Raw genomic sequence first — 16,217 nt, 5'->3', positions numbered from 1 at the left:
TGCATGTGGGATGGTGTCTGCTGTGTTAAATGTATGCATGTGGGATGGTGTCTGCTGTGTTAAATGTATGCATGTGGGATGGTGTCTGCTCTGTCAAATGTATGCATGTGGGATGGTGTCTGCTGTGCAAATGTATGCATTTGGGATGGTGTCTGCTCTGTTAAATGTATGCATGTGGGATGGTGTCTGCTGTGTCAAATGTATGCATTTGGGATGGTGTCTGCTGTGTTGAATGTATGCATGTGGGATGGTGTCTGCTGTGTCAAATGTATGCATGTGGGATGGTGTCTGCTGTGTTAAATGTATGCATGTGGGATGGTGTCTGCTGTGTCAAATGTATGCATGTGGGATGGTGTCTGTTGTGTGAAATGTATGCATGTGGGGTGGTGTCTGCTGTGTCAAATGTATGCATGTGGGATGGTGTCTGCTGTGTCAAATGTATGCATGTGGGATGGTGTCTGCTGGGTTAAATGTATGCATGTGGGGTGGTGTCTGCTGTGCAAATGTATGCATGTGGGGTGGTGTCTGCTGGGTCAAAAGTATGCATGTGGGATGGTGTCTGCTGTGTCAAATGTATGCATGTGGGATGGTGTCTGTTGTGTGAAATGTATGCATGTGGGATGGTGTCTGCTCTGTCAAATGTATGCATCGGGATGGTTTCTGCTGTGTTAAATGTATGCATGTGAGATGGTGTCTGCTGTGTCAAATGTATGCATGTGGGATGGTGTCTGCTCTGTCAAATGTATGTATCGGGATGGTGTCTGCTGTGTTAAATGTATGCATGTGGGATGGTGTCTGCTGTTTTAAATGTATGCATTGGGATGGTGTCTGCTGTGTCAAATGTATGCATGTGGGATGGTGTCTGTTGTGTGAAATGTATGCATGTGGGATGGTGTCTGCTCTGTCAAATGTATGCATCGGGATGGTGTCTGCTGTGTTAAATGTATGCATGTGGGATGGTGTCTGCTGTGTCAAATGTATGCATGTGGGATGGTGTCTGCTGCGTTAAATGTATGCATGTGGAATGGTGTCTGCTGTGTTAAATGTATGCATGTGGGATGGTGTCTGCTCTGTCAAATGTATGCATGTGGGATGGTGTCTGCTGTGTTAAATGTATGCATGTGGAATGGTGTCTGCTGTGTTGAATGTATGCATGTGGGATGGTGTCTGCTCTGTCAAATGTATGCATGTGGGATGGTGTCTGCTGTGTTAAATGTATGCATGTGGGATGGTGTCTGCTGTTTTAAATGTATGCATTGGGATGGTGTCTGCTGTGTCAAATGTATGCATGTGGGATGGTGTCTGTTTGAAATGTATGCATGTGGGATGGTGTCTGCTCTGTCAAATGTATGCATCGGGATGGTGTCTGCTGTTTTAAATGTATGCATGTGGGATGGTGTCTGCTGTGTCAAATGTATGTATGTGGGATGGTGTCTGCTGCGTTAAATGTATGCTTGTGGGATAGTGTCTGCTGGGTTAAATGTATGCATGTGGGGTGGTGTCTGCTGTGCAAATGTATGCATGTGGGGTGGTGTCTGCTGGGTCAAAAGTATGCATGTGGGATGGTGTCTGCTCTGTCAAATGTATGTATCAGGATGGTGTCTGCTGTGTTAAATGTATGCATGTGGGATGGTGTCTGCTGTTTTAAATGTATGCATTGGGATGGTGTCTGCTGTGTCAAATGTATGCATGTGGGATGGTGTCTGTTGTGTGAAATGTATGCATGTGGGATGGTGTCTGCTCTGTCAAATGTATGCATCAGGATGGTGTCTGCTGTGTTAAATGTATGCATGTGGGATGGTGTCTGCTGTGTCATATGTATGCATGTGGGATGGTGTCTGCTGCGTTAAATGTATGCATGTGGAATGGTGTCTGCTGTGTTAAATGTATGCATGTGGGATGGTGTCTGCTGTGTCAAATGTATGCATGTGGGATGGTGTCTTGTGTGAAATGTATGCATGTGGGATGGTGTATGTTGTGTGAAATATATGCACGTGGGATGGTGTCTGCTGCGTTAAATGTATGCATGTGGGATGGTGTCTGCTGTGTCAAATGTATGCATGTGGGATGGTGTCTGCTCTGTCAAATGTATGCATCAGGATGGTGTCTGCTGTGTTAAATGTATGCATGTGGGATGGTGTCTGCTCTGTCAAATGTATGCATCGGGATGGTGTCTGCTGTTTTAAATGTATGCATGTGGGATGGTGTCTGCTGTGTCAAATGTATGTATGTGGGATGGTGTCTGCTGCGTTAAATGTATGCATGTGGAATGGTGTCTGCTGTGTCAAATGTATGCTTGTGGGATAGTGTCTGCTGGGTTAAATGTATGCATGTGGGGTGGTGTCTGCTGTGCAAATGTATGCATGTGGGGTGGTGTCTGCTGGGTCAAAAGTATGCATGTGGGATGGTGTCTGCTCTGTCAAATGTATGTATCGGGATGGTGTCTGCTGTGTTAAATGTATGCATGTGGGATGGTGTCTGCTGTTTTAAATGTATGCATTGGGATGGTGTCTGCTGTGTCAAATGTATGCATGTGGGATGGTGTCTGTTGTGTGAAATGTATGCATGTGGGATGGTGTCTGCTCTGTCAAATGTATGCATCAGGATGGTGTCTGCTGTGTTAAATGTATGCATGTGGGATGGTGTCTGCTGTGTCATATGTATGCATGTGGGATGGTGTCTGCTGCGTTAAATGTATGCATGTGGAATGGTGTCTGCTGTGTTAAATGTATGCATGTGGGATGGTGTCTGCTGTGTCAAATGTATGCATGTGGGATGGTGTCTTGTGTGAAATGTATGCATGTGGGATGGTGTATGTTGTGTGAAATATATGCACGTGGGATGGTGTCTGCTGCGTTAAATGTATGCATGTGGGATGGTGTCTGCTGTGTCAAATGTATGCATGTGGGATGGTGTCTGCTGTTTTAAATGTATGCATTGGGATGGTGTCTGCTGTGTCAAATGTATGCATGTGGGATGGTGTCTGCTGTTTTAAATGTATGCATTGGGATGGTGTCTGCTGTGTCAAATGTATGCATGTGGGATGGTGTCTGTTGTGTGAAATGTATGCATGTGGGATGGTGTCTGCTCTGTCAAATGTATGCATCAGGATGGTGTCTGCTGTGTTAAATGTATGCATGTGGGATGGTGTCTGCTGTGTCATATGTATGCATGTGGGATGGGGTCTGCTGCGTTAAATGTATGCATGTGGAATGGTGTCTGCTGTGTTAAATGTATGCATGTGGGATGGTGTCTGCTGTGTCAAATGTATGCATGTGGGATGGTGTCTTGTGTGAAATGTATGCATGTGGGATGGTGTATGTTGTGTGAAATATATGCACGTGGGATGGTGTCTGCTGCGTTAAATGTATGCATGTGGGATGGTGTCTGCTGTGTCAAATGTATGCATGTGGGATGGTGTCTGCTCTGTCAAATGTATGCATCAGGATGGTGTCTGCTGTGTTAAATGTATGCATGTGGGATGGTGTCTGCTGTTTTAAATGCATGCATTGGGATGGTGTCTGCTGTGTCAAATGTATGCATGTGGGATGGTGTCTGTTTGAAATGTATGCATGTGGGATGGTGTCTGCTCTGTCAAATGTATGCATCGGGATGGTGTTGGCTGTGTTAAATGTATGCATGTGGGATGGTGTCTGGTGTTTTAAATGTATGCATTGAGATGGTGTCTGCTGTGTCAAATGTATGCATGTGGGATGGTGTCTGTTTGAAATGTATGCATGTGGGATGGTGTCTGCTCTGTCAAATGTATGCATCGGGATGATGTCTGCTGTGTTAAATGTATGCATGTGGGATGGTGTCTGCTGTGTCAAATGTATGCATGTAGGATGGTGTCTGCTGCGTTAAAAGTATGCATGTGGGTTGGTGTCTGCTGTGCAAATGTATGCATGTGGGGTGGTGTCTGCTGGGTCAAAAGTATGCATGTAGGATGGTGTCTGCTGTGTCAAATGTATGCATGTAGGATGGTGTCTGCTGTGTCAAATGTATGCATGTAGGATGGTGTCTGTTGTGTGAAATGTATGCATGTGGGATGGTGTCTGCTCTGTCAAATGTATGCATCGGGATGGTGTCTGCTGTGTTAAATGTATGCATGTGGGATGGTGTCAGCTGTGTCAAATATATGCATGTGGGATGGTGTCTGCTCTGTCAAATGTATGCATCGGGATGGTGTCTGCTGTGTTAAATGTATGCATGTGGGATGGTGTCTGCTGTTTTAAATGTATGCATTGGGATGGTGTCTGCTGTGTCAAATGTATGCATGTGGGATGGTGTCTGTTGTGTGAAATGTATGCATGTGGGATGGTGTCTGCTCTGTCAAATGTATGCATCGGGATGGTGTCTGCTGTGTCAAATGTATGCATGTGGGATGGTGTCTGCTGCGTTAAATGTATGCATGTGGGATGGTGTCTGCTGTGTCAAATGTATGCATGTGGGATGGTGTCTGCTGCGTTAAATGTATGCATGTGGAATGGTGTCTGCTGTGTTAAATGTATGCATGTGGGATGGTGTCTGCTGTGTCAAATGTATGCATGTGGGATGGTGTCTGTTGTGTGAAATGTATGCATGTGGGATGGTGTATGTTGTGTGAAATGTATGCATGTGGGATGGTGTCTGCTGCGTTAAATGTATGCATGTGGGATGGTGTCTGCTGTGTCAAATGTATGCATGTGGGATGGTGTCTGCTCTGTCAAATGTATGCATCCGGATGGTGTCTGCTGTGTTAAATGTATGCATGTGGGATGGTGTCTGCTGTTTTAAATGTATGCATTGGGATGGTGTCTGCTGTGTCAAATGTATGCATGTGGGATGGTGTCTGTTTGGAATATATGCATGTGGGATGGTGTCTGCTCTGTCAAATGTATGCATCGGGATGGTGTCTGCTGTGTTAAATGTATGTATGTGGGATGGTGTCTGCTGTGTCAAATGTATGCATGTGGGATGGTGTCTGCTGCATTAAATGTATGCATGTGGAATGGTGTCTGCTGTATCAAATGTATGCATGTGGGATGGTGTCTGCTGGGTTAAATGTATGCATGTGGGATGGTGTCTGCTGTGTCAGAAGTATGCATGTGGGATGGTGTCTACTGTGTCAAATGTATGCATGTGGGATGGTGTCTGTTGTGTGAAATGTATGCATGTGGGATGGTGTCTGCTCTGTCAAATGTATGCATCGGGATGGTGTCTGCTGTGTTAAATGTATGCATGTGGGATGGTGTCTGCTGTTGTAAATGTATGCATTGGGATGGTGTCTGCTGTGTCAAATGTATGCATGTGGGATGGTGTCTGTTTGGAATGTATGCATGTGGGATGGTGTCTGCTCTGTCAAATGTATGCATCGGGATGGTGTCTGCTGTTTTAAATGTATGCATGTGGGATGGTGTCTGCTGTGTCAAATGTATGCATGTGGGATGGTGTCTGCTCTGTCAAATGTATGCATGTGGGATGGTGTCTGCTGTTTTAAATGTATGCATTGGGATGGTGTCTGCTGTGTCAAATGTATGCATGTGGGATGGTGTCTGTTGTGTGAAATGTATGCATGTGGGATGGTGTCTGCTCTGTCAAATGTATGCATTGGGATGGTGTCTGCTGTGTTAAATGTATGCATGTGGGATAGTGTCTGCTGTGTCAAATGTATGCATGTGGGATGGTGTCTGCTGCGTTAAATGTATGCATGTGGAATGGTGTCTGCTGTGTTAAATGTATGCATGTGGGATGGTGTCTGCTGTGTCAAGTGTATGCATGTGGGATGGTGTCTGTTGTGTGAAATGTTTGCATGTGGGATGGTGTATGTTGTGTGAAATGTATGCATGTGGGATGGTGTCTGCTGTGTCAAATGTATGCATGTGGGATGGTGTCTGCTCTGTCAAATGTATGCATCGGGATGGTGTCAAGTTCAAAGTTCAAGTTCGGGCATTTATATAGCGCACTACTCACCCAGAGGGTCTCAAGGCGCTAGAGGGAAGGGTTCATTGTTTATCGAAAAGCCAAGTTTTGTCTGCTGTGTTAAATGTATGCATGTGGGATGGTGTCTGCTGTTTTAAATGTATGCATTGGGATGGTGTCTGCTGTGTCAAATGTATGCATGTGGGATGGTGTCTGTTTGAAATGTATGCATGTGGGATGGTGTCTGCTCTGTCAAATGTATGCACCGGGATGGTGTCTGCTGCGTTAAATGTATGCATGTGGGATGGTGTCTGCTGTGTCAAATGTATGCATGTGGGATGGTGTCTGCTCTGTCAAATGTATGCATCGGGATGGTGTCTGCTGTGTTAAATGTATGCATGTGGGATGGTGTCTGCTGTTTTAAATGTATGCATCGGGATGGTGTCTGCTGTGTCAAATGTATGCATGTGGGATGGTGTCTGTTTGAAATGTATGCATGTGGGATGGTGTCTGCTCTGTCAAATGTATGCATCGGGATGGTGTCTGCTGTGTTAAATGTATGCATGTAGGATGGTGTCTGCTGTGTCAAATGTATGCATGTGGGTTGGTGTCTGCTGCGTTAAATGTATGCATGGGGAATGGTGTCTGCTGTGTCAAATGTATGCATGTGGGATGGTGTCTGTTGTGTGAAATGTATGCATGTGGGATGGTGTCTGTTGTGTGAAATGTATGCATGTGGGATGGTGTCTGCTGCGTTAAATGTATGCATGTGGGATGGTGTCTGCTGTGTCAAATGTATGCATGTGGGATGGTGTCTGCTGTGTTAAATGTATGCATGTGGGCTGGTGTCTGCTGTGTCAAATGTATGCATGTGGGATGGTGTCTGTTGTGTGAAATGTATGCATGTGGGATGGTGTCTGCTGTGTTAAATGTATGCATGTGGGATGGTGTCTGCTGTGTCAAATGTATGCATGTGGGATGGTGTCTGCTCTGTCAAATGTATGCATCGGGGTGGTGTCTGCTGTGTTAAATGTATGCATGTGGGATGGTGTCTGCTGTTTTAAATGTATGCATTGGGATGGTGTCTGCTGTGTCAAATGTATGCATGTGGGATGGTGTCTGTTGTGTGAAATGTATGCATGTGGGATGGTGTCTGCTCTGTCAAATGTATGCATCGGGATGGTGTCTGCTGTGTTAAATGTATGCATGTGGGATGGTGTCTGCTGCGTTAAATGTATGCATGTGGAATGGTGTCTGCTGTGTTAAATGTATGCATGTGAGATGGTGTCTGCTGTGTCAAATGTATGCATGTGGGATGGTGTCTGTTGTGTGAAACGTATGCATGTGGGATGGTGTCTGTTGTGTGAAATGTATGCATGTGGGATGGTGTCTGCTGCGTTAAATGTATGCATGTGGGATGGTGTCTGCTGTGTCAAATGTATGCATGTGGGATGGTGTCTGCTGTGTTAAATGTATGCATGTGGGATGGTGTCTGTGTGGTATCGGATTTCAACAGATCTACATACTCTGAAAGAAACACTCACGAACACCATAGAATAGAAGTTGGCACGGAAACTGGAAATGCAAAAAAGACAAGTTTATTAGGACCCCATGGGGTGGTGGTACAATCCTACAGCACCCTTCGGTAATGCAAGAAGCATCACCCCGAACATCGGTGCGTGACCTCTTTTATACGATTTAGACAGTAATAAAAAGGTAGGCGGTATACTTTTACACAGTTTAGGTACATATAAGGACATTTTTGGAACCCAGCCAACATGTGGGAGGAGTCTAGTACCACTGGTCAGTTTTTGGAGAACATCCCTGAGAGGTGACCGTTCAATGTTCGAGTACGCATGTCTAAGCTTGACCAGCGCTAAAAATAGCCAGTTGCTGGGCAGTTTAAAAAGGTCATTGGTACAGAGAAAGGACAAAAGGACATGCTGAACACGAGGCAGCATGTTCATTCAAATGGAAGCCAGGAAATACAAAATGGCCTCCTAAAACATGGTCAAGTTAACGATAAAAGTGTGTGTAGCTGAGCTAAATGCTAATTTAGTCACTGCCAAATTACGACAGACGGCCCTTTTAGCATTTAGCTGAAGCTACCTCATAACGGAAGTAATCAGGATACTCATCATCCGTATTAATTAGCATTATATTTGCTATTTCTTTGCTAATCATTTGCTTATTTTTGGCAATAGCTCATTTAGACGGAATGCAGGCAGTAATACATACAGAACATAGGGTAGGGCCACATTGAATATATAAACAAAGAAAGAATAGCGTTCAAATGATCATACACAAGATAGTCAATAGTTTCCAATCCCAAGTGCTAAGCAGAGTCCAGAACCAATTTGAGAATGTCCATGTACCATTTTCAGGATGAATTTCAGCAGCTATTTTGTGCAATTTAGAAATGGCATCATACACAGAAGGTGAATTATCTGGCACGTATACACAACAACTACTACCGATAATGCGGCACGCACCCCCACGATCAGCTAATACTACGTCTAGAACCATTCGGTTCTGAAGTGTTACGATTCTAGTAATTTGGAGTTCCTCAGTCAAGTTCCCTAAGGCCGAAGCAGTTTCATTAGCAACAGCTTCCACAACACGTGTTAGCCGTCTTATTTTCCTGCTATTTAAGGTAGCACCAACAAAGGAAAGCAGGCCTAAATTAAAATCTACATATTACTGTAAGGAGGTGTCAGTTTGATCAATATTTTCAATTTCTAATGTTCTCTTAACTCTATTCAATATAAAATCATGATATAATACAAAATCATTATGATACATGAGCGGGGCAATAAATACAGGGGGTAGTACGAAAGAAATATAACAAGTTCCTAACCACCCAATGGGAAGACGGTGGTATCCCTTGTTTCCACAAATGAGGTAAGTATTTCGTGAGGCTACAAAGGCAATACCGTTTGGTGTGTCAAATGTGAGAGTAGTATTATATTCACTTTTCCCTACCGGTAAAGTACCTTTATTACGTATGCATAAGTCAGCTTTGGTATCAATAACTGTAATTACATATAAACTAGACATGTTTGCAATTCTTTGATTAGTGAAAATACGAGGTGTAGATACATTGTCCGGTCGATATTCTTCCCATTCAAATTTAGTTCCTTCTGCCTGTGGGTAGCTATCTCTGTCATTATAACAGACTTTATTTAATCAGAAAAGTAGTCCACCTTTTGTTGGCCATCTTAATGTAAAGAGGAGAGTGTACCAAGCATTACAAGAACCATTATGAGAGAACGGAAGAGGAATAAGTGGAGTTCCTCCTTTCTTCTGATGTCCAGGCAACATTCCACATACCCAACAGTTCGAAGTGTTCGTCATATTATGGGTATGATGTAGAATTTGAATGAAGCTGTTATTTAAGTAAGTCTGTCTATGTCTCTCTTCATGATACGGCAGAGTAAAATGGAAATGTTCAGATGGGATTGGAGTGGTAGGCAGTAAATATTCTCTTGCCGGAAGCAATCGTTCTATGATCCAAGCTGTTACTGCTATTACCACTATAGTTGTAACGAAAAGCACAGCACCAAGAATTCTTTTGTTTCTCGTCGTAGTAGGTGCCATAATTATAAAAAAAAACACAATTTTTTTCAAACAAAGCTAAAAATAAAAATTGAGTGCTGAGAACTGAGGCTGCCGCTGGTTTCTTCTCCGAGATTCAAGACGGGTGTCGCTACACTGGACAGAACTGATACCCCCCCCTTGATATTCTCGGCTTCCGTTTTCACAAACCTCAGAACGGTAACTCAACCAATCTTGCACAAAACAATAATTTTCTTGGCCGCAGAAACAGTGTGGTCTGGGAAGGCTCCCTCCGATTCGTTAGTCGTAGTAGCTGGGCTCTTTTCTACATCCAGGATGTCTCGATAATCAGACAGCACAGAATTCACCAGATCCGGAGAGACACGACGACAGTGAGTGGAATGCACCCACCGCTTCTTGTTCGTGACTCGCACAGCCGTCCGAGTTGCCAGCAATACTTGTTCAGGGCCACGCCATCTCGACTCCAAACTACTGGTTCTCTCGAACGATCGGACCATTACGTGATCCCAGGACGAAGATCGTGAGCCTCTCCAATAGAATTATCTGGGAGCGCTTCTCGAACCTGTTGATGAATAGAAAGTAAATCATTTGTTAATCGTGCCAAATAATCGTTCATCATTATACAAGGCACATCATGTATTAAACGAGGTTTAGGGACTCCCCAGATATTCATAGGCCTCCCAAACACCACTTCATAAGGCGTGAGGCCAGATCGAGAATGTGGCACTGATCTGATAGATAATAATGCCAAAGGCAGGGCGTCTGGCCATTTCAAAGACGTGGATGCCACTATTTTTGCTAGTTTCAGCTTCAAAGTAGCATTATACCTCTCTACCAAACCTGCTGACTGCGGATGGAATACTTTGAAACCAAAAGGAGTTAGGTCCTGGCGGGACAGGGGCGGGCTGGACCATTCATGAATCAACGCAACAAAACAATGCCTGCACCCCTCTTATTTAGTAAACCACGATTATTCAGATATAGACCACACCGTCATTTAATTTAGGCAGATCCGGTACCCTGATAAGTACCATTTACTTTTTATTTTGGAAAGAATTTCATACGTGTGTTCATGCAGAGATAAACAAATACACTGACATGTCTAACTTACTGACTACATATATATACACGTTTCATACAAAAAGAAAATTATATTCATGAAGTGAACAAAACACATCCTAACAATATCGTGACAAAAACATTTCAATCCAATACAATCATTGTTTTTTACTTCATAATTTATCATCAGACAACGTCAAATGCCCAGGAACATTAAGAAATTATTCACAAAGTCCTAGTGTATATTTAATATACTAGTATGTTCCCATTGGTAAGCCGACGCGTTTCGAGTTGGGGCCAACAGGGTTCCCAAACTCTCATCAGGGCCTTTTGATTAATCTGTATAGGAAGTGAAATAATAAACACTATTTAGTATTGTTATATGTCTCGTACAGCTCTTATGCCATACCTCAGTCATTGCCTAAAGTGTACCTGTAATTCGATTCACTGTGGGAACGGTATATTCAGGGGCTTCTCAGTGGGAAGGGCTGTCTCTCTTAGCTCTGCCCGTATCACCGTGCCGGTGAACTGCTGTTTCTAGAAGGGGGAGATGAATGATCCTACCGATGTACATCTGATAGATTCAAACAATGATCCTTACAACAAGCCATTAGTCTAACAACATCCTACCTCGTCTTGAGTGGTGAACTACTCGTGAGGATTTGGTTGTGCTGGTAACGTCTCGCGTATATTCTTTACCTATTCAATGAAAACGCGTGTCAAACTTTACACGGCGAAATACGGGCCCTCAACAATTTATGGCGATGATATATTAAATTATGCTCGCCAGGTCCATACCTGCACTCATGTGCGCTTGCCCTGCCGCTTTGCTTCTTATGGTGTTCGTCGCTCAGGGATCGGGAAACATTACTCATCCAGATCGCGTTTCTGTAAAGCAAGTGGAGCCGGTAAACACTCGCGTGTTGCGCCTAATTGTGGCCTTAGTTCAAATGAACGAACAGACAACCGTGTGAAACTTACTTGTTTGTTTGCTCTTGGCAAGCACACCGGCGTCCGCTCCCGCATGCAGTCAGGAACCATCTGACTGATGCACAATGCGGAGGGCGCCATTTTAGGCTGACATTGTGGGTGGGCGCTCAGTGCTCAAGGATTATGGGAGATGTAGTTTAGCCGTGAAAGCAATATGTAATACATTAATTTGCTCATTCTATGGGACTAGGTATGGACGTTTTCATGTACATGCAGGCAGTCTGACTAATTTTACCCAGGATTGCAGACGCGTTCACACCCTGGATAATTCGGACATGCTGTTTAGTCCGGTTAGAGTGGTATTAAATTTCAAAATTAAATATGCTTCTTTTTGAAGCAACATGCTGTCGACATCACCAGGGCACTGTGTACTGTTTATTGTAAATAGTACAGACCATTCAAAATCGTTTTCATTGTGTGACTTTTCAATGAAGTGCTCGACCATGGGGGCAGTGAGCACCTTCCTTTTGAGCCGCGATTTGTGTTGGCCTATGCGTGCATTGACCTGTTGGTTGGTCTTTCCAATGTAGATCTTTCAGGAAGGACAAATTACCACATAGATTACATTTTTTGTTTTGCAGTTAGAAAAAGTAGAATGCTTCCATTTAACATTCATATGCTCAAACTCGTTGCCCTCGATAGTATTAGCACATGCCACGCAGTTACCGCATCTATGGTGTCCCTCCAATGGTTTCATATTCCAGAGGGACAAAAGGTCATGTTTCTGTTTTGGCCTTGGAATGTCCGCACGGACAATTTGTTGTCCCACACTCTTGTTCTTTTTGTAGGCGAATATTGGCCGGGGGAAGGGGCATTCCAATCCCTCAAGCAGATGCCAATTTTTTAATACTGTCTGCCGCATTCTGTGCGTGTCTGGGCCAAAAGTGGTCACACAGACAGGCCGGTCCAGTTCTTTCTTCTGTCTGGTCTGTAAAAGGCATTCACGTGGTGTGAACCGTGCCCTTTTGTAAGAATGTTTTAGGAGCTTTTTGGGATATCCTCTGTGCTTCATTTCATCACAGAATTTCTGTGCATGATTGTCATAATCTCCTATTTCGCTGCAGTTTCTACGTATCCGTAGTAGTTGTCCATAGGGGAGATTTGCTTTGAGGTTTCTTGGATGGTAGCTACTGTGGTGCAAAATGGTATTTTTGTCCGTGGCTTTCTTGTACAGGGAAACTGCCCAAAGATTGTGCCGCAAAGAAGAGGAGGAAATTGAGACATTAACGAAAGCTATTCAAAACGACCCCACAATTGCAGACGCCAAAGCACTTCTAGAAAAGATTGAAAAAGAGATACAGGTATTTAAAGACAATTCAATAAACGACAAAACTACCAAATACGATAGAGACACTAAGTCCTTCAAGATCGAACAAGTGTATCCTTTTTTGAAAGAGGACTATTACATCTCGTCTGACTCACGCAGGGCACTGTCGAATTACCAAGGAAGATCATGAAACCGTTTCACTACTTTTTCAGAGACTTCCTCATCTGAGTCTTCAGACTCCGATTCGAGAGGCAACTCTAGGAAACAGGTTGCTTTTTTAGAAAGGGGCCCACAAACAAAAACACGATTCAAAGCGCCATGGGAAATGAGGACGCGCAACCGGTTCTACAAATCATAAAACCCAACACAGTGCAAACATTCTTACAAAAGGGCACGGTTCACACCACGTGAATGCCTTTTACAGACCAGACAGAAGAAAGAACTGGACCGGCCTGTCTGTGTGACCACTTTTGGCCCAGACACGCACAGAATGCGGCAGACAGTATTAAAAAATTGGCATCTGCTTGAGGGATTGAAATGCCCCTTCCCCCTGTCCCTCTGGAATATGAAACCTTTGGAGGGACACCATAGATGCGGTAACTGCGTGGCATGTGCCAATGCTATCGAGGGCAACGAGTTTGAGCATATGAATGTTAAATGGAAGCATTCTACTTTTTCTAACTGCAAAACAAAAAATGTAATCTATGTGGTAATTTGTCCTTGCCGAAAGATCTACATTGGAAAGACCAACCAACAGGTCAATGCACGCATAGGCCAACACAAATCGCGGCTCAAAAGGAAGGTGCTCACTGCCCCCATGGTCGAGCACTTCATTGAAAAGTCACACAATGAAAACGATTTTGAATGGTCTGTACTATTTACAATAAACAGTACACAGTGCCCTGGTGATGTCAACAGCATGTTGCTTCAAAAAGAAGCATATTTAATTTTGAAATTTAATACCACTCTAACCGGACTAAACAGCATGTCCGAATTATCCAGGGTGTGAACGCGTCTGCAATCCTGGGGAAAATTAGTCAGACTGCCTGCATGTACATGAAAACGTCCATACCTAGTCCCATAGAATGAGCAAATTAATGTATTACATATTGCTTTCACGGCTAAACTACATCTCCCTTAATCCTTGAGCACTGAGCGCCCTCCCACAATGTCAGCCTAAAATGGCGCCCTCCGCATTGTGCATCAGTCAGATGGTTCCTGACTGCATGCGGGAGCGGACGCCGGTGTGCTTGCCAAGAGCAAACAAACAAGTAAGTTTCACACGGTTGTCTGTTCGTTCATTTGAACTAAGGCCACAATTAGGCGCAACACGCGAGTGTTTACCGGCTCCACTTGCTTTACAGAAACGCGATCTGGATGAGTAATGTTTCCCGATCCCTGAGCGACGAACACCATAAGAAGCAAAGCGGCAGGGCAAGCGCACATGAGTGCAGGTATGGACCTGGCGAGCATAATTTAATATATCATCGCCATAAATTGTTGAGGGCCCGTATTTCGCCGTGTAAAGTTTGACACGCGTTTTCATTGAATAGGTAAAGAATATACGCGAGACGTTACCAGCACAACCAAATCCTCACGAGTAGTTCACCACTCAAGACGAGGTAGGATGTTGTTAGACTAATGGCTTGTTGTAAGGATCATTGTTTGAATCTATCAGATGTACATCGGTAGGCTCATTCATCTCCCCCTTCTAGAAACAGCAGTTCACCGGCACGGCGATACGGGCAGAGCTAAGAGAGACAGCCCTTCCCACTGAGAAGCCCCTGAATATACCGTTCCCACAGTGAATCGAATTACAGGTACACTTTAGGCAATGACTGAGGTATGGCATAAGAGCTGTACGAGACATATAACAATACTAAATAGTGTTTATTATTTCACTTCCTATACAGATTAATCAAAAGGCCCTGATGAGAGTTTGGGAACCCTGTTGGCCCCAACTCGAAACGCGTCGGCTTACCAATGGGAACATACTAGTATATTAAATATACACTAGGACTTTGTGAATAATTTCTTAATGTTCCTGGGCATTTGACGTTGTCTGATGATAAATTATGAAGTAAAAAACAATGATTGTATTGGATTGAAATGTTTTTGTTACGATATTGTTAGGATGTGTTTTGTTCACTTCATGAATATAATTTTCTTTTTGTATGAAATGTGTATATATATGTAGTCAGTAAGTTAGACATGTCAGTGTATTTGTTTATCTCTGCATGAACACACGTATGAAATTCTTTCCAAAATAAAAAGTAAATGGTACTTATTAGGGTACCGGATCTACCTAAATTAAATTACGGTGTTGTCTATATCTGAATAATCGTGGTTTACTAAATAAGAGGGGTGCAGGCATTGTTTTGTTGCGTTTTACGGATGGAATACAGCATGAAATTTCTGCCTAATCCCCAATCCTTTCAGGACGTACTCCACTATCTTCCCAACAAAATGAGGACCGTTATCATTCCACAAAAATTTACAAACACCAAAGCGCGGGAAGTACTCCTTGAGTAACACTTTAGCTGTTGTCAATGCTGTATTATCCTTTGTGGGGTAGGCCTCAATCCATTACTGAAGGCACACACCACCACTAGGACATACTTAAGATTGTTACAGCGCTCAAGCTGGATGTAATCCATTTGCAGTACTTCGAATGGTGCAGTAGGTGGAACAAACCCTCCTTTAGGAGTATAAGTCCCTTTAGCAGGATTGTACTGTAAGCATATCAGACAGGTCTGCACTACTCTTTTAGCCGTGCTAGCAATCTCAGGATGCTCCCAAACTCGTGTAAGCAATTTAGTAATTGCAAGAGCCCCAACATGTGCCAGCCCATGTGTCATTTGAACCATTGTTTGCAAATAAGCGGCAGGCAATTTCCATCTCATATCTTTGCTACGCCAACAACCCTCATCATCCAACACTCCCTCTATCGCCCAGGTTGCAAGTTCTGCTTCAGATGCTGATTTTTGGATGTCTAATATTTCCTCTCTGGCATCATGCCATCGCTCAGCCTGTGATTTCACCACATACATAGGAGAGATATTTTGTTACATTGCAGTCTCTCTCGCTATGTGATCTGCAAAAGCGTTTCCTTGTCCTATTTTGTCTGTCACCTTCTTATGTGCACTACATTTGATTATCGCTACTTTCTTTGGACATAATAGTGCATTCAGGATATCACGTACTACCTCTCCATGCATAATATGCACTCCATGCGAGGTCATGAACCCTCGTTCCTTCCAGAGTAGGCCGAAATCGTGCACTACTCCAAAAGTGTAACAACTGTCAGTGTAGATATTCACACGTAATCCAGCACTTAATTCACATGCTTTCGTTAAGGCTCTCAATTCAGCCGCTTGGGCCGATTTCTGTGGTATTCATGCTGCTTCTACCACTGTCTTAAGTG

The 16,217-nt window shown here is 43.6% G+C and overlaps 1 long non-coding RNA gene across 2 annotated transcripts in view; it reads right to left on the bottom strand.

The window, feature by feature from the left end:
- The window catches only part of LOC144806065 (uncharacterized), a 285,212-nt gene that overhangs the window by 107,848 nt on the left and 161,147 nt on the right, over positions 1–16,217 (bottom strand). The window contains exon 6 of one of the 2 annotated variants that reach the window (XR_013605681.1): positions 7,484–10,039. The exons of the other annotated variant lie outside the window; for it this stretch is intronic. This is a non-coding gene — a long non-coding RNA (uncharacterized LOC144806065). Of the gene's footprint in view, positions 1–7,483; positions 10,040–16,217 lie in introns of those variants that run through there. 2 annotated transcript variants of the gene reach the window in all.

The sequence above is a fragment of the Lissotriton helveticus genome (genome assembly GCF_964261635.1).
Source record: "Lissotriton helveticus chromosome 1_1 unlocalized genomic scaffold, aLisHel1.1 SUPER_1_unloc_42, whole genome shotgun sequence".
NCBI lineage: Eukaryota > Metazoa > Chordata > Amphibia > Caudata > Salamandridae > Lissotriton > Lissotriton helveticus.
The sequence above is the reverse complement of the archived record's forward strand: the minus strand, read 5'-3'. Positions and strand labels throughout refer to the sequence as shown.